The 18,207-nt window shown below is 40.6% G+C and overlaps 1 long non-coding RNA gene across 6 annotated transcripts in view; it reads left to right on the top strand.

Moving 5' to 3' along the window:
• LOC147350395 (uncharacterized) overlaps window positions 1-18,207 on the top strand; it is a 108,798-nt gene that overhangs the window by 25,336 nt on the left and 65,255 nt on the right. Inside the window, exon 3 of one of the 6 annotated variants that reach the window (XR_015148813.1) lies at window positions 17,979-18,080. The exons of the other annotated variants lie outside the window; for them this stretch is intronic. This is a non-coding gene — a long non-coding RNA (uncharacterized LOC147350395). The remainder of the gene's footprint in view (window positions 1-17,978; window positions 18,081-18,207) is intronic. 6 annotated transcript variants of the gene reach the window in all.

Genomic DNA, 18,207 nt, shown 5'->3' on the forward strand with positions numbered 1-18,207 from the left:
GAGATATATACCATGTTTCATCACTTCTAAGAAATAACTTTCCACACTGTAAATAGTATCTCTGTAATTAAGATGTTTTAAATTGATAACGTTAGCAGTATTTTTTTTTCTATCATATAATTCATGATAAATCTTAGAATAGTTTTCTTAATACTCAATGAAATGTACCTTATATCTCTACTTTACCTGTATATTGTGGACTCCTGGTAAGTGGGCCTGTCTCATCGTTACACTAAGAGGTGCTATATTCATTTCTCACAATTCAAAATTTAAAATAGAGCATTTCCATTAGCTTTCCTTTTAATAGCTTTCAATATGTGTTCTACCTACCTACTACCATTCAATTACATGATGAATAGGACCTAAAACTTTCTCTCTCCTCTGATAAGCACTCTGCAAAATTGTCAGGGCCACTGCTTGCTGACACAGGAATGACAATTTAGTCTTCACTAGCGTAGGATACGGAGAAGGCAGTGACACCCCACTCCAGTACTCTTGCCTGGAAAATCCCATGGGTGGAGGAGCCTGGTAGGCTGCAGTCTATGGGGTTGTGAAGAGTCAGACATGACTGAGAGACTTCACTTTCACTTTTCACTTTCATGCTTTGGAGAAGGCAATGGCAACCCAATCCAGTGTTCTTGCCTGGAGAATCCCAGGGACCGGGGAGCCTGGTAGGCTGCTGTCTCTGGGGTCGTACAGAGTCGGACACGACTGAAGCAACTTAGCAGCAGCAGCAGCAGCAGCAGTGTAGGGTAGTAGCTTCCCTGGTGGCTCATTGGTAAAGAACCTCTCTGCTAACACAGGAGCCGTGCTGTGCTTAGTCGCTCAGTTGTGTCTGACTTTTCGCGACCCCATGGACTGTAGCCTGCCAGGCTCGTCTATCCATGAGGATTCTCCAGGCAAGAATACAGGAGTGGTTGCCATGGCCTCTGCCAGGGGATCTTCCCAACCCAGGGATCAAACCCAGGTCTCCCTCATTGCAGGCAGATTCTTTACCATCTGATTCACCAGGGAAGCCAAAGAATACTGGAGTGGATAGCCTATCCCTTCTCCAGGGGATCTTCCTGACCCAGGAATTGAACCAGGGTCTCCTATATTGCAGGCTGATTCTTCACCAGCTGAGCTACCGGGAAAGCCCGTCAATACAGGAGATGCAGGTTCAATCTCTGGGTCCTAGAGCCCCTGAAGAAGGAAATGGCAACCCACTCCAGTATTCTTGCCTGGAGAATTCCATGGATAGAGGATCCTGGTGGGCTACAGTCCCTAGGGTTGCAAAAGAGTCAGATACAACTTAGCAACTAAATAACAGCAAGACTAGGGTAAGATATGGGCACTCATGAACCATCTGGATTTTAACAGACTGAGATCTACTTCAAGAAAATTTCCCCATTATGCAGTGGTCACTTCCTATGTAACTCTACTAAGGGTTCCATCACCTCTACAGTATCTACAGTTTAACTTCTTAGCTTTTGACACCCACTTCTGTGTGGGCTCCACTCTGTCTTTATGTTCATCATTTAAGTGTTGCTGTTAGAGTGGGTGGTAGTACAGTGCCTGAATTGCCATGGCAACCAGAAACTCATTTTTCTAATCTTGTCTTTGGTTATTCTTACTTTACAAATCCATTATATAAAAAGGCTCCACATGTCAGAGTCAATCTTGTATGAGTTATTTTTTTCCAAAGTATTTTAGGATCGGATTCCAAGCTGATTTCTTCATTGATTAGGTGTTAATAATCTAAAGACAATGTCTTTTCAGTGAGGTTGGAAACAGTAAAACGTCAGTTCAAAATCTAGAGTCCCTGACCATTTGTCTGGTTTATTTCCCCCCTTTACTTTTCTGTGATAATTGAACATAGTTATTGCAGATGGTGACTGCAGCCATGAAATTAAAAGACGCTTACTCCTTGGAATTTGGCAATAAGGAGTTCATGATCTGAGCCACAGTCAGCTCCTGGTCTTGTTTTTGTTGACTGTATAGAGCTTCTCCATCTTTGGCTACAAAGAATATAATCAATCTGATTTTGGTGTTGACCATCTGGTGATGTCCATGTGTAGAGTCTTCTCTTGTGTTGGTGGAAGAGGGTGTTTGCTATGACCAGTGCGTTTTCTTGGCAAAACTCTATTAGTCTTTGCCATGCTTCATTCCATACTCCAAGGCCAAATTTGCCTATTACTCCAGGTGTTTCTTGAGTTCCTACTTTTGCATTCCAGTCCCCCATAATGAAAAGGTCATCTTTTGGGGGTGTTATTTCTAAAAGGTCTTTTAGGTCTTCATAGAACCATTCAACTTCAGCTTCTTCAGCGTTACTGGTTGGGGCATAGGCTTGGATTACTGTGATATTGAATGGTTTGCCTTGGAAACGAACAGAGATTATTCTGTCGTTTTTGAGACCATGAACTCCTTATTGCCAAATTCAGACTGAAATTGAAGAAAGTAGGGAAAACTACTAGACCATTCAGGTATGACCTAAATAGAATCCTTTATAATTATACAGTGGAAGTGAGAAATAGATTTAAGGGCCTAGATCTGAAAGATAGAGTGCCTGATGAACTATGGAATGAGGTTCGTGACATTGTACAGGAGACAGGGATCAAGACCATCCCCATGGAAAAGAAATACAAAAAAGCAAAATGGCTGTCTGGGGAGGGCTTACAAATAGCTGTGAAAAGAAGAGAAGCTAAAAGCAAAGGAGAAAAGGAAACATATAAACATCTGAATGCAGAGTTCCAAAGAATAGCAAGAAGAGATAAGAAAGTCTTCCTCAGTGATCAGTGCAAAGAAAGGAGGAAAACAACAGAATGGGAAAGACTAGAGATCTCTTCAAGAAAATGAGAAATACCAAGGGAACATTTCATGCAAAGATGGGCTCGATAAAGGACAGAAATGGTATGGACCTAACAGAAGCAGAAGATATTAAGAAGATGTGGCAAGAATACACAGAAGAACTATACAAAAAAGATCTTCATGACCCAGATAATCATGATGGTGTGATCACTCACCTAGAGCCAGATACCTGGAACATGAAGTCAAGTGGGCCTTAGAAAGCATCACTACTAACAAAGCTAGTGGAGGTGATGGAATTCCAGTTGAGCTCTTTCAAATCCTGAAAGATGATGCTGTGAAAGTGCTGCACTCAATATGCCAGCAAATTTGGAAAACTCAGCAGTGGCCACAGGACTGGAAAAGGTCAGTTTTCATCCCAATCCCAAAGAAAGGCAATGCCAAAGAATGCTCAAACGACCGCACACTTGCACTCATCTCACACGCTAGTAAAGTCATGCTCAAAATTCTCTAAGCCAGGCTTCAGCAATATGTGAACTGTGCACTTCCAGATGTTTAAGCTGGTTTTAGAAAAGGCAGCGGAACCAGAGACCAAATTGCCAACATCCAATGGATCATTGAAAAAGCAAGAGAGTTCCAGAAAAACATCTATTTCTGCTCTATTGACTATGCCAAAGCCTTTGACTCTGTGGATCACAATAAACTGTGGAAAATTCTGAAGGAGATGGGAATACCAGACCACCTCACCTGCCTCTTGAGAAATTTGTATGCACGCCAGGAAGCAACAGTTAGAACTGGACATGGAACAACAGACTGGTTCCAAAAAGGAAAATGGGTACATCAAGGCTGTATATTGTCACCCTGCTTATTTAACTTATATGCAGAATACATCATGAGAAATGCTGGGCTGGAAGAAGCACAAGCTGGAATCAAGATTGCCAGGAGAAATATTAATAGCCTCAGATATGCAGATGACACCACCCTTATGGCAGAAAGTGAAGAGGAACTAAAAAGCCTCTTGATGAAAGTGAAAAAGGAGAGTGAAAAAGTTGGCTTAAAGCTCAACATTCAGAAAACCAAGATTATGGCATCCGGTCCTATCACTTCATGGGAAATAGATGGAGAAACAGTGGAAAGTGTCAGACTTTATTTTTGGGGGGCTCCAAAAACACTGCAGATGGTGACTGTAGCCATGATATTAAAAGATGCTTACTCCTTGGAAGAAAAGTTATGACCAACCTAGATAGCATATTGAAAAGCAGAGACATTACTTTGCCAACAAAGGTCCGTCTAGTCAAGGCTATGGTTTTTCCTGTTGTCATGTATGGATGTGAGAGTTGGACTGTGAAGAAGGCTGAGCACCGAAGAATTGATGCTTTTGAACTGTGGTGTTGGAGAAGACTCTTGAGAGTCCCTTGGACTGGGAGGAGATCCAACCAGTTCATTCTGAAGGAGATCAGCCCTGGGTGTTCTTTGGAAGGAATGTTGCTAAAGCTGAAACTCCAGTACTTTGGCCACTTCATGTGAAGAGTTGACTCATTGAAAAATACTCTGATGCTGGGAGGGATTGCGGGCAGGAGGAGAAGGGGATGACAGAGGATGAGATGGCTGGATGGCATCATTGACTCAATGGACGTGAGTCTGAGTGAACTCTGGGGGTTGGTGATGGACAGGGAGGCCTGGTATGCTGCGATTCATTGGGTCACAAAGAGTCGGACACGACTGCGCGACTGAACTGAACTACTCCTTGGAAGGAAAGTTATGACCAACCTAGATAGCATATTCAAAAGCAGAGTCATTACTTTGCCAACAAAGGTCCGTCTAGTCAAGGCTATGGTTTTTCCTGTTGTCATGTATGGATGTGAGAGTTGGACTGTGAAGAAGGCTGAGCACCGAAGAATTGATGCTTTTGAACTGTGGTGTTGGAGAAGACTCTTGAGAGTCCCTTGGACTGCAAGGAGATCTAACCAGCCCATTCTGAAGGAGATCAGCCCTGGGATTTCTTTGGAAGGAATCATGCTAAAGCTGAAACTCCAGTACTTTGGCCACCTCATGTGAAGAGTTGACTCATTGGAAAAGACTCTGATGCTGGGAGGGATTGGGGGCAGGAGGAGAAGGGGACGACAGAGGATGAGATGGCTGGATGGCATCACCAACTCAATGGACATCAGTCTGAGTGAGCTCTGGGAGTTGGTGATGGACAGGGAGGCATGGCGTGCTGCGATTCTTGGGGTCACAAAGAGTCGGACACGACTGAGTGACTGAACTGAACTGAACTGAGAATTTATAAAAGTAGAATACTTATATCCTAGATGCAGTGCTTTAATATGTCAGCCTAGGGAAATCCACTGACTTCTTGTTGTAGACTGAAATGAGTCCATTCAATTTTGTACAGAATTATATACCTTCCCTGCCAATGGTGCTAATCATACCGTAAAGCAAGTACTCAGTACTATCTGTTATCCTTCCTGACATATAGAGCAGCTGAGGAGATGGACGACTATGGCTAAATACCTTAATAGAATCTAAGAGGAAAGAAGAAATGTTTGTGCTTTAATAAATGATTTAGGTTATAGTGGTTCAAACTACTGAAGCGTTTGTGTTTAAATTACTGCCTTTGCATTTGATGGTTCTGGATGTATATAAAAACAGAATGATTATTGATTGTTTACTTTGATTTGCTTCATGATGACCTCACTGGATGTCAGATTTGATGATGGACATGTTCGTCTGAGATTTCCATTGCATCTTAACAGACTATTAATGTGTAGGGAACAAGATTAGGCTTTTTTCCCTGATAGCTCAGTGGAGGGGACAGTGTCGAGATACTTTGTACCATGCATTGTGTACTTTGGAATACACATTCTGTAAATATCTTATGAGCTATCAACTTAGTGAGCAATATCCCAACTGATTATTTTTATGGAGAACATAGCATCTTCTTTAGTTTTTTTTTTTTATTATTATTATTCTTTATGCCATATGTTTTCCTTTTCATTTGAAGGCTCTCTGAATAATTCAGGCCAAAAAAAAGTGAATGTGGCTTTAAAATACCTAAACTAGCTACTAGGCTTAAATTCTCTAAGCTTGTGATGCTCAAGCAAGGATGTGCATCAAAGAAAACCTGGGGTGCTTTATAAATAAGAAGGTTGCTGCTAAGTCGCTTCAGTCGTGTCCGACTCTGTGCGACCCCAGAGAACGGCAGCCCACCAGGCTTCCCCGTCCCTGGCATGCTCCAGGCAAGAACACTGGAGTGGGTTGCCATTTCCTTCTCCAGTGCATGAAAGTGAAGAGTGAAAGTGAAGTCGCTCAGTCATGTCCTAGCGATCCCATGGACTACAGCCCACCAGGCTCCTCTGTCCATGGGATTTTCCAGGCAAGAGTGCTGGAGTGGGGTGCCATAAATAAGAAGGTTACAGACTCTCAGACATCCCAATTCAGAAGCCTCCAGAGATAGAAACTTCAATGTGTCCTTTTAAATAGATTTCAGGTGCCTCTGGTTCTTCATTCTGGCTAAGAGCCCCATACCTAATAAATATTCTGTTACTGATATGTATGGTACATACCTTATAATTTGTGTCTCTTGATTTTAAATTTTTGAGAAATCCTCATGCATGGAATCTTTCTATATTTCTGGTTTGAAAGCCAGCTTTTGATTACATTTAAGCTTATGCATTCTCTTACATTTATGTTGCCTTTACATTTAGCAAAATACCTTTGTTTCATCCTCACCATCATCTTGTGAGATCGGCCATGACCACAGTTCATGAACATGCAAGTTGGCTCAGACCATGTGAGCCCCTGGTTGAGGGTATATATGGAGCCTCAAACCTGGTCCATGCAATGCACACTAAATTATGTACCTGCACTGGCTGGGTAAGCTCAGAGGGGCTATATTCTTCTCATTTTCACAGAGGCATGCCATGGGCCAGTGGTGCCCCTGTGGTAAGCAACCAGGGCTTATTATCCCCATGTAAGGCATGAAGAGCTGGAGAGGCTCAGAGGATGAGAATCAGTGGTTCCTCCAAGGTTTCACAGGTCATGAGTGCCCAGCTCAGATGATGTTACTTGTCCTAACCCAGTGCTTTCCTGTCATAGTGGAAATTACTCTTTTATAGTCTTTGAAATACCCATGTAATTCCACCCAAAGAATTTACAGATGCTCTCGTTGTTCAACTTTGTTCCTGACCATATAATTATGAATTTCTTTTTCTTTTTGATCAGGACCAATTTAGTTAACGTTGGTTGTGACTTGTCTTTGAAAAGAAACACTCATACAAACAAAGCAAAACAACTGTCTGATAACCTTTGAAATTCCAGGCTATGTTAAACATCTAGATTAAAATCAGTAAAACATCTGGAGTTTTCATAAAGATGATAATGTATGTAGATCATCCTTCAGGATATGTGCATATGCTTGTCCTGTGACATACTGGAAATAGTAGTAGCATGGAGATGAGGAAGCACAACATCTAGTCCTGATATTCTCCCTGATTTCATGCATGCCTAACCCAATTCATGATGAAATGATAAACGTCTGGCTTTTTTTTTCTTTTTTTTTTTTGCTGGAAATTAGTCCTGCACAAATGTGTTCTTTGGCTCGTCTGCGTGGTTCCTTTGTGTTCTTCTGGCCATGTCCCTCTGCCCCCACCAGCTGCCACTGTGCTCACCACGTCATTCTCCTCGGGACACAGCTCTTCTCTTCTGGCCTTTGAGGCTGCCAGCATCTCTCTTACCTCTTACTTCCCAAGCCTGGATGTAAAGCCTTCCTCTCAGCTCCTCATGGAAGACAGAGTTCAGGCTGTTTAAGTGTTGCTGTGTCTTTATTAAAGACCGTAGTAGTAGAAAGGGAGTTCAACACCAAGAATAACTCACACTGCTCTCTTCCTGGACTGGTGCCCTGTCTCGTTACCAGCCTGTCTCCACGTTCCAGGCACGACTCACTCAGAAAGGCTGGCAGGGCCCTACGTCTCTCCAGACATGTGAGTGCAAGCATAATGACTCTCAGCTACAGAAAGAGGAGGGTTTTAATCCCCTCATCTCATTTTAAGACTTGCCTCTCTAGTCTTCCATTTCTGTTCCAGGTTTCAGAATTTTTAGGATTATTACAAGTGGCAACATCTGTTCACTTCAGGAGAAACCTCATTTCTGCCCAGAAGGATGGAATATCTTCCCACAGTCCCTACAATACAGTTTAAAGTTATTAGTCGTCAGACTCCAATAAATTAATCAAAGTCTAAATTATTCCACCTTTAATGCTCATTCCTGTGGGATATTGATGCTTTATCAGTGTGTATATGTGCCTCAATTAGTTAAGTTCTATCTTATTCTCTCCTCTGAGGATTTCAAGTAATCTGGGTTCCAAGATTGTGGGTCACTTTTTATACCTCTCTGTTCTTCTCATTTTCCAGTATGCCAAACAGAGATGAAAAATCCTCTATAGGGGTTTTAAAGGATCATATGGAATGCACTAAATCATGCTACTTATGTGCTAGATTTTGTACACATACTGTTTTAAATTTTGTATATATTTTTATATTAATTCAACAAATACTAAATAACTATTGCCATGTGCCTTGCACTGTTATAAATGCATTTAAGAATAACACATTTCATAACATCCCTTTACTATACTGTGATTAGCTTTATTTTATCTTTACTCTGAGGCTCAGAGAGTTTAAGCAAACTGCCTAAGGTCACACAAGTAGTGTGAGGAGTCAGTCTGATTCTGGAATTTATGTGTGTGTTTGTGAGTGCTAGTCACTCAGTCACGTCCAACTCTTTTCCACCCCATGGACTGCAGCATGCCAGGACTCTCTGTCCATGGGATTCTCTAGGCAAGAATACTGGAATGGGATGCTATGCCCTCCTCCAGGGGATCTTTCCAACCCAGAGATTGAACCCCAGGTCTCCTGCATGGTAGGCAGATTTTTTATTGTCTAAGACATTTAATTCTTTCTGGAATTTATGTTCTTAGCATTTTGCATAGGCTTAGAATTCTGGCATCTGAAGACATGACCAGAGTAAACAAAAAAAGAAGGAAAAAAAAAGAAAAGAAAGATATGTTTACTTGCAATATGAAGGAATCCTTAAATTAGAATTTTAGTGTAAGCAATTATCCAAATATACAAATCACCAAGAAAATAAAAATCTGTATTTTTTCAGATGCCAGTTTTGTGGGGCTTGTTATTGAATTTTTATTAATAACAGTTGTTGACAGAAAAAACAAAAAACAAAAAACTATGGCCCCTGTCCTTAATCTAGGGCCTTGCTACTTTCAGTGTGGACCCAGCTGCACCATCAGAAACCCCGGAGAATTCGTTGGAGATGAGGATTCTCAGATCCACACAGACCTACTGAATCAAAATCTGGGCTTTACCAAGGACCTCAGATGATTTCTGTGCACATTAAAGTTTGAGAAGCTCTGGTCTAAAGCAGTATATGCTCCAGCATTGATGTAAAGTGATATTACCCAGATGTAAGTAGCTGTTTACCAGATATGCCCAGGGAGGGCATCAATATGTTGATCTTCCTAGAATGAACTTGCAGCATGCCAACTCTTCAGCAGTATGAGAACTCTGTGCCAGTAAATCATAGTTACCATTAGGAAACATCCCTCTTTAAAATTTCTTCTGATTCAGACCTCCCAAGCACCATCGCCAAGCTCCATCCGAAGGCTCTGTGGGGGCGAGGATCCTTGTCATCCAATCCAGATCATAATTGGTGGATCTACTTGAACAGGTGCACAAGTTGATTAGTGTAATCTAGTGAGAGAGGCTATTGTGTGACATCACTTGGGTCTTTGAGATGCTCAGTGGGGATTTCCACTCTTCTGATTTATGCTTTGACCCTTCCCCTCCAGCACAGGTGCTTTCTGACTCCTGCCTCTCCATATGGCTCCTCATGTCTGATCCAGATCTCAGCATGCTGGGATCTGATCTGAATACTCTTATTCTGTTTCTCTCATGCCTTTCCTGTCCTGCTTGGATATCCTGATACCCATCTGAGTGCCCCCCTGCAGATTCTAAAAATTGCTGGTATCCTGTGCCTATGCCTGATGGCGGACTCCCCTCCATGCTGGAGGTGACTGCGTGCATCTATCTATGGGACTAATCAGACACAGGTTGAACCCAACTTCTGATCTTTGTCTTCCAGTCTTGCTCAGCCTCATGTCCCTTCATGAAGGTCTAGGCCTGAAGGTAATTTTTCTTGTGAATGAATGTGAGAGTGCAAATTTAAAACCAAAGAGGTAAGGCTGTGAATGCATTCAATCATGGAAGAACTGAATTCTGTTTCAATTTCTGCTGTCAGAACAGCCTATTCTTCTAAATAAAAACATGAGCCAAACACAATCTAATTTGTTTAATAGAAAAAAATTGAATTTCATGATCAAATGAGACTGGCTATTTTATGACTCGATCAGTTGTGGAAATGAAATAATGTGTCTTGAGCTCCTAAGAGAATGTTCTGTCTATGGCAGGTGTGTTAATAAGTGCTAGTTCTCTTTCTCTTGGCAATCAGTTCAAATAAAATCGAAAAGGTCTGCTTTGATGTGGTGGGTAAACCTGGCTTTAGTGTCTGTATTCTAAGTCTGTCTTCCTGAGGGCATGTATTAAGCATCACAAGAGAGGTCTGAGGCCACTGAATTCTACTGGATAGTCCAGCCATTACAGCCAGCAGCACATCATCAAGAAAAGTTATTATTTTTTGACAGTGGTTTTCCTATAATCGATAAAAGCTACGGAAGAGTCTTTGCAAAACTCAGGGTCTCTGTAGGAGTATGAGGCCAGCTTGGGAATGAACAGTGTGTGTTCTATTCAGCTTAGTTAGAATCACTGAGCATCTGGTTTACGTAGATAATAGAGAACATTTGTCCAGACACCTGCCATGTGCAAATTGCTTATCATTTTTATACTTGCAAATTAGGAATCCAAGACCCCTGCAAGGTTATGAATAAATAACAGGACTAAGGGCTTATAGACCAAAGTCATTGTTAAAATAAACAAGCTGTAACCCAAGATTTAACAAGCCAGCCACCCTGCAAGTAGTGCATTCCCAGCCCTGCATTGTCCTCTGTGGGGCTTACGTTCACCAGTCATTTCTTTTTCTTTAATTTCCTCTTTTTTTTTTTTTTTAAAAAAAGAGATTATTCCCATATTCTCATTTTGATAGCCTTTGACAGATGGTACACAAAGGGAATATGATTTAATATAGTGAGTTTGGTTGGTATGAGGATGAGATTAAAGGCCTTTGACTTTCTAGTCTTGCTGAAGTCTCAGAAAAGAGTTGGCCCTGCATAGAATTGTGAGGAAGTGCAGCCTTCCATTCCATGAGGTCCTCTTATCTCTTTTCTGACTTTGCCCTTTGAAAGATTGCCTCCCCCGGGTATTCTTTTTCTTCTTTTCCCTTCTGAAAACTTGTTTTCAGGAGATACATGCAGAAAAACTCATACTAATGAGCAGACAGCTGTTAAAGTTGTAATATATTCCTTTTACTAAGAATATTGGTATTTTTAACTGGAGACAAGAAACCACATGTCAGAGACAAAAAAAAAAAAAAAGAATTTGTTAATTGCAAAATGTTAGACATTAGTGAGCAGGTGGAGAAAATATTTCAGTGGGGGAAGAAAATCCTGAGTTTCATTAAGCTCCTGCAGGATACTTGCCCTGCCTACAGGTAAGAGTTGAAAAGTGAGGACTGAAGTAAAGGGGTGGGGGATACAAAGGGGTATATGTGAGGATCAGTGGAGGAGAAGAGCAAGAAGAAATATTTGTATGATACTAAGAGGTTGAAGTTATCTTTTTATTAAGAAATTGAGGCTTTGGATTAAGAGATGGAAAACAAGAGAGCATTTGGTTCCTACTTAATACTGTGGAGTGGAGGCTATCCTAAAAATCTGGTGTGCTTCTGATGTGAAAACAGATTTTCAAAGAGTGATATAAGTCCTTATGTAAAAGCTTGAAGTAATTATTCATTTTGCTGATATTTTCACTTGTTTAGTGTTTGATGTGCTTAAAGTAATATACTTTTGCATAGAAAACAAACCTTAGGCAGTAAGATTTAATCAGATATGGTATGATAGTCAGCCTCCAAGATGGCCCCCAGTAACTCTTGCCTCCTGGTATCCACACCCTTCTGTCATCTTTTCCCATATTGGCTACTGTTGATCTATGAGATAAGTAAGATGTTATGGAAGTGACACTGTGACTTCTGCAAGCTTAGGTCACAAACTCATGATAGCTTCTGTCTTATACTCTCTTTATCACTTGCTCTGGAGAAATATCCAGATGCTGTGTGATAAGAACATACCAGTAGCCCCATAGAAATCTCATGAGGAGAGTAAGTAATTTCTTCTGCCATCAACCAGCTCCAAATTGCCAGCCAAATGAATGCCTCCTGTTGAAAGCAGATTCTCTAGCCTCAGTCTAGCCTTCAGATGAAAATCTAGCCCATATTTTGATGCATCCTCGTGAAAGACTCTGAACCAGAACCATGTGGCTAAAAGCTGCTCCCAACTTCCTGACTCACAAAAGTTATGAGAGATAACCAATGTTTATTGCTATGTTAAGCCACTGGTTTTGAGGTAATTTTTAATGCAGTTTTTAACTAATACATATGAATAAGGCAGAGATCTAGCCTGGAAGTGTGGATAGAAAAGTCAAAGCATCAAGTCAATAAATTTAACTTAGTGACCTACCATGGCCCAGCATGATTCTAGACACTGTAATTAAAATTTAAAAAGCACAATGTCCCAACCTCAGATGACTTAGTGCATGGTTTGATAAATGTGGATCACCCATATCACCAAAGAGAGCAGTGCGGAGAAAGATGTGCCCATATTTTGCAGATATTATACATTGTAGAAAGGAGAAGGGCAGGGTAGGGTAGACCAAAGAGCTAATGACTTCTGGAGGAAGTGGCACGATAGATGGCCCACAGAAGACTTAGGAACACTTAGAAGACTTAGAAGACTCTGAAATGAATTCCAGAAAAGTTTTTCCAGTGGAAGAATGTGATTAGAAGTCATGATGATAGAAATGAGCGAGCTCACTGGGGAAGGTTTAGTGTGTATGTATATTGTGCTTGTGGGAGGGTCCTAAATCCTAGTTTTTGATTTAATGATCTTGGAAAAAAGTCTAAGAAGTAGAAAAAATATTTAAAATTCAAATCATGAGAAATCATCTTGGAATCAGATTTTAAGAAACCTTATCTGGTTTTCAAGTACAGGATATGTTAGGAGAGAATAAAGATAAGTGAGAAGATCCCATGGCGATCCAGGTTTGTGAGACATTTAGCTGGGGGCAATGAAACTCAATGGACATAAATCTGATCAAACTCCAGGAGATGGTGGAGGACAGAGGTGCCTGCAGTGCTAGAGTCTATGATGTTGCAAAGAGTCAGACATGACTTAGTGACTGAACAACAATGAGAGAGGAGAGGAAGGGCAAATCTATGACAACACAAAAAGGCCAAGTGACTACCTCTTCCCTTGAACTGCAAACACCATTGTGTCAGGAACCATTCTCATTGCCAAGCACATAACTGGCATGAGTAAGTGCTCAGCATGAATTTATTGAATGAATAAATGAAAAAAGGTTATTCCATCCTCCTGTTGACCGTCCTCTTGTTCACTGGTCTTTTTTTCACATGTTGCTTGCCACCCTGGGTCTTTCCTCATCATGCCATTTGTTCTACCTGGACTGACTACTCCAGGTCCATAGGGCAATAATAGATATGAGGATCATTTGATTAGTATCTGGCTATCCTATTAAAATGCAAATAAGCTCCACAAGGAAAGGGACCTGTCTGCGGGAAAAACTGTTATATTTTCAAGGGCATTTTTTTGTACCTATCCAAATGAAGGATGAGATATCAAGTAAATCTCTTCTTCTCATCCCTCACTATCCAAAATACCCCTAGGCTCTCCATTTCTCTTCCTGAATAGCTCTTACCTCACATCACATATTCTATCTGTGCATGAAAGAGTGAGCATAGCCTTCCTGAGGCTGCTATATTTAAGAGGGAAGCTTTCATGGTTAGCCCTTGGCTGGTGTCAGGAATGTGAATTTCCCACCATTTCCTAACTGATGAGAATGGTTTGTTGTACCTAAATTATTTGTACAGTGTTCATATTAGACACTTGCTTGTCTCTGGGAATCTGGAATTTTTGTACAGTTAGGCAGAGGGTACCTATGCAGCTAGACCCCAGGAAAAACTTTGGGCACTGAGGCTCTAATAAACTTCCTGTTTGACAACATTGCACACATGTTGCCATAATTCAATGCTGGAAGAATTAAACATTCCATGTGAGTCCACGGATAAAGGACTCTGGAAGCTTGTGCCTGATTTCCTCCTTTCTCCTCATGTGCCTTTTTCATTTGCTGATTTGGTTTTGTATTCTTTTGCTGTAATAAATCACATCTACAACTATCTGCTGAGTCCTATGAATCCTAGCAAATCATAGAAACTGGTGGTGGTCCTGAAGAACTCTGACCATTCATTGACAAATTCTGTCTGCATTTCTTTCAAAGTATATCGTGAATATGATCATTTCTCATTTCCTCCACTGTTTCTACCCTTGTCAAAACTGTTATGATCTGTCTTCTAGTTGATACTCTTCACCAGTCTCCCAATTTCCACTCCTTCATTTTCTTGAGCGCTGCTGCTGCTGCTAAGTTACCTCAGTCGTGTCCGACTCTGTGCGACCCCGTAGACGGCAGCCTACCAGGCTCCCCCGTCCCTGGGATTCTCCAGGCAAGAACACTGGAGTGGGTTGCCATTTCCTTCTCCAATGCATGAAAGTGAAAAGTGAAAGTGAAGTCGCTCAGTCGTGTCCGACTCTTAGCGACCCCATGGACTGCAGCCCACCAGGCTCCTCCATCCATGGGATTTTCCAGGCAAGAGTACTGGAGTGGGGTGCCATTGCCTTCTCCAAGCACAGCAAACTGATTAAAATGAAAACATGACCTGTCACTCCTCTGCTTAAGCCCTCTAGTGACCAGACATCCCACTCAAAGAAAAAGCAAAGTATTTACATGACCTCTGCACTCTGACTACTTATTGACCCCTAGTCTGCAGCCCCTCCAGCCAGAAAGTTTGCCTGCTCTTCCTCACAGGCACATTACAGCCTTTACAGTCCCTTTGACCTGGAACGCCCTGCCCAGATGGATGTTTGTGGTTCAATTCTTCACTTCCTTTAGACTTTTAGAAATCAAATATGGCCTTAATAGGAGGCCTTCCCTGGACACCCTACCTGAAATGTCAACCTCTCCTTTTCCTCATTCTCCTTTACTTTTTCCCCTTAACACTTATCATCAAACTACTATAGCTGCATTGTTTATTTACATTACTTATTGTAGGGATTTTTGTCTATGTTCACTGAAATATCTCTGGTTCCTACAATAGCTCCTGACATACAGAAGGAGCTCAAGAAATATCTGTTTAATGAATGCACAAGGAAATGGAAAAATAATAAACAGCCCAGTCCCAAATCTCACATTTCCTGAATAGGTTTTCCCAATTTCCCTAAAATTTTTTGCATAGAATTCTCTCTCTCTCTTTGTGTGTGAGTGTGTGTTTTGGTTATTTATCTCATTCTCCTTGTTTGCTATTTCTAACTGACAATCATTTCCTAATTCTCTTTGTAGTCCCTATACCTGGAACAGTGCCTGGCATGTTGTAATTCAACAGCAAAGTTCTGAGTGAATGAGTGAATAAATGAACTTCTCTTGTGATGCAAAATATCTTTCCAAATGGTTAGCCCAAGTTACACTGATGTTAGCATATGCGCGCACCCCTTTCACTAAAGATAAAGGCAAGGAGTTTGTTTTTGTTCATTCAGTCATGCTAAATGGCTATATTGTACTTTTGTTTGTTTCTTTGATTGCTACTCTTTAACTATTTTCAATTCTTTTTGTTAAATCTGTAAATCTGTTGTGCTTGTAGTTTATTTTAGAAACAATGAAAACACAATATTTTCAAAGAATATGAAAACTGATTGTTTCTTTGTACCAGCAGGATTGAAGAATGTGTGTCAGGGCCAGGGAGACAGCAAAAATGAGTGAACCCAGGAGTGAATGTTCTGTTGGTGGAAATGGGCTCTATGTTCTCTGCTGCCCTTTGTTGGTAGTATTCAGTACCACTGAGTGCTGTGTGGGGCAGTGGGCTCAGTGTTGCCAAAGTTTCTTTTTCAAAATTAAGCCTTTTATCTCTTAGGTCTAAAGGTGAAATCCTGGAGGTAAAAATACAGCATAACGTTAGCAGTAAAAATATTCACCTTGAGATGAAGAAATGGTAAAAGTACTAAAAAGTAATCAACAACAGGTGATAACGTGAGAAGGTGTAACGGATTTGCTAACCTTGAGAGTGTTGAACACTGTATGTGTTTTATACTTGGGTCTCTGATAGTACTGATACAGCTTATGATGATTAAGAAATAAGTTGATTTTTATTCTTTCCCACCCCCATCAGATTTCCAAATTGTATTGATTGTCCTATAGTTGGTAGAATGGCACCCTGACATTTGCTTTTGGATTTGATAATTCATTTATAGCAGCTATTAAATTGCTAACTGGTAGATTGGGGAAACTTCTGGGCAGCAGAAAGCACATGTTGTACACACTTTATCAACCATGCAACACAGTAGAATTCCATATGTTCATTGCCAGCTGCCCTATGCAAATCCTTTCCTGGAGTTGTGTGCCATAGAAATAGGGTTGTATTATCAAAATCTGTATTCTTGAAAAAAACGGCCTTATTTTCAAAGAGTTGCTTGCTAGAAAAGGGGAATGACATTAATAAAACAGGATGGCCCATCATCTGGACAGTTTCCTTGGTGGTCAGTTATAGCCGGCATCCTGGGGAGGGCCACATCTGCTATACAGACTTCAAGTTTCCTTCTCACAATAAAGAAAAGGGAGAAGCTATTGAATGCACATTGAGACCCTCCCCTAGTATTGCAGGTGGCATTCCCAGAGCTAAAATTTTAGCATTTACCTTGTGTTAACCTTTTACATTTTCTTTTCTTTTTTAATATGCGGTTTCTGTGGCTGACTACAGGATTTCATGACATAATATTTCTATGTATCCTTTGTGAAAATATCTAAAGTACTTACTGATGCTTAAAATTCTGAAAGAGAATTTTTTATTTTTTTTTAAGTTTGGAGCTCTCAACCTGGTCCCCTGAAGAATATAAAAGAGAGAAACTGTTTATCATGCCCAATAGGAGATAGGACTAGTTTATTTAGCTTGTTTAGGACATGATTGTAATGTTGGTGTATAAAGAAAATTGCCCAAAGTCCATTTTCATAATACCAAATGATGACTATATTTATCACAGCACCATTGTCCTGTAGTCTAAACATTATTACCTTATTCATCATGCCAATAGCAATATTTTCTTATCCTATTTGTCTTTTATTTCTACTCTCAAACAAGGCAATAGGGAAGTTATGCTGCCTTTAATTTGGGGGGGGGCAAACTATATAATAATTGACTTTATTTCTCTTTAACTTAAATATTTTCTAAATTTAGAATTAGTTTCATAATGTTTGAACGAGGCTTCATCTTATATGCCCTGAGAAAAGAGATCAAGCTATGTAGGAAATGGTTATGGCTTTTTTCTTAAATCAAAACCAAAAGCAATCAGAAAACCACAATAATAATAGGCTTACATAGCTGGTTGTTAGGTTGCAAGATATATGATATTCAGAGCCTGCTATGTATCAAATACATGCTTGGTAATTTAAAGACACTTATTATTTCTACAGATTAGTCTTTTCCAGTGAGGATTAGAATTCTCATTGTACAAAAAAAGATACAAAAGCACCTGGTAAAGGACAGGACTATTTCTACCAGCCTCACTATATGAACCTGAATCTTCTCTCTCTGTGAATAACAGAGAAGATTCAGGGTGAATGTACACAGATAAATTAGCTACACGGTGGCACCGAGGCTTTCTGAAATTGCAGCAAACCAACTTGACTGTCATACTGGCTAGCTTGTGTTCGGCTCTGGGGGCCCTATATAGTGGCATTGATCTTTTTTTAATCTTGTAGGATCATATGCTTCCACACAGGGCTGTGTCCTTTAAAAAGACACCTCGGGGATGCTGAGCATCCAGAAAATGTGCCAAATATTTCAAAACTCATCTCTTTGAATTACCTTGACAGTACCTGGCACTTGCTTTTTTTCAGTGGTGACAACTCTTCAGTCTTTGAGGATTGGTTTTGAAAATGTGAAGCAAACAGAAAAAAAAAAAAAGGAAAAGCTATCCAGAGCTGAGTCTAAAGAATGCGGTAATAATTGCTTTACTTGAGCCCCACTTGAGATGTGCTTATCCAATTAAAAACATGATTTTTCCCTCCCTTCCTACCTCTCCCCCTTCCTTACTTCTTCCCTCTTTTCCTCCTCCTTCCCTTTCTC

The sequence above is a fragment of the Bos grunniens genome, chromosome 20 (assembly GCF_055505025.1).
Source record: "Bos grunniens cultivar Pamir isolate PY7600 chromosome 20, Bosgru_T2T1.0, whole genome shotgun sequence".
Classification (NCBI taxonomy): domain Eukaryota; kingdom Metazoa; phylum Chordata; class Mammalia; order Artiodactyla; family Bovidae; genus Bos; species Bos grunniens.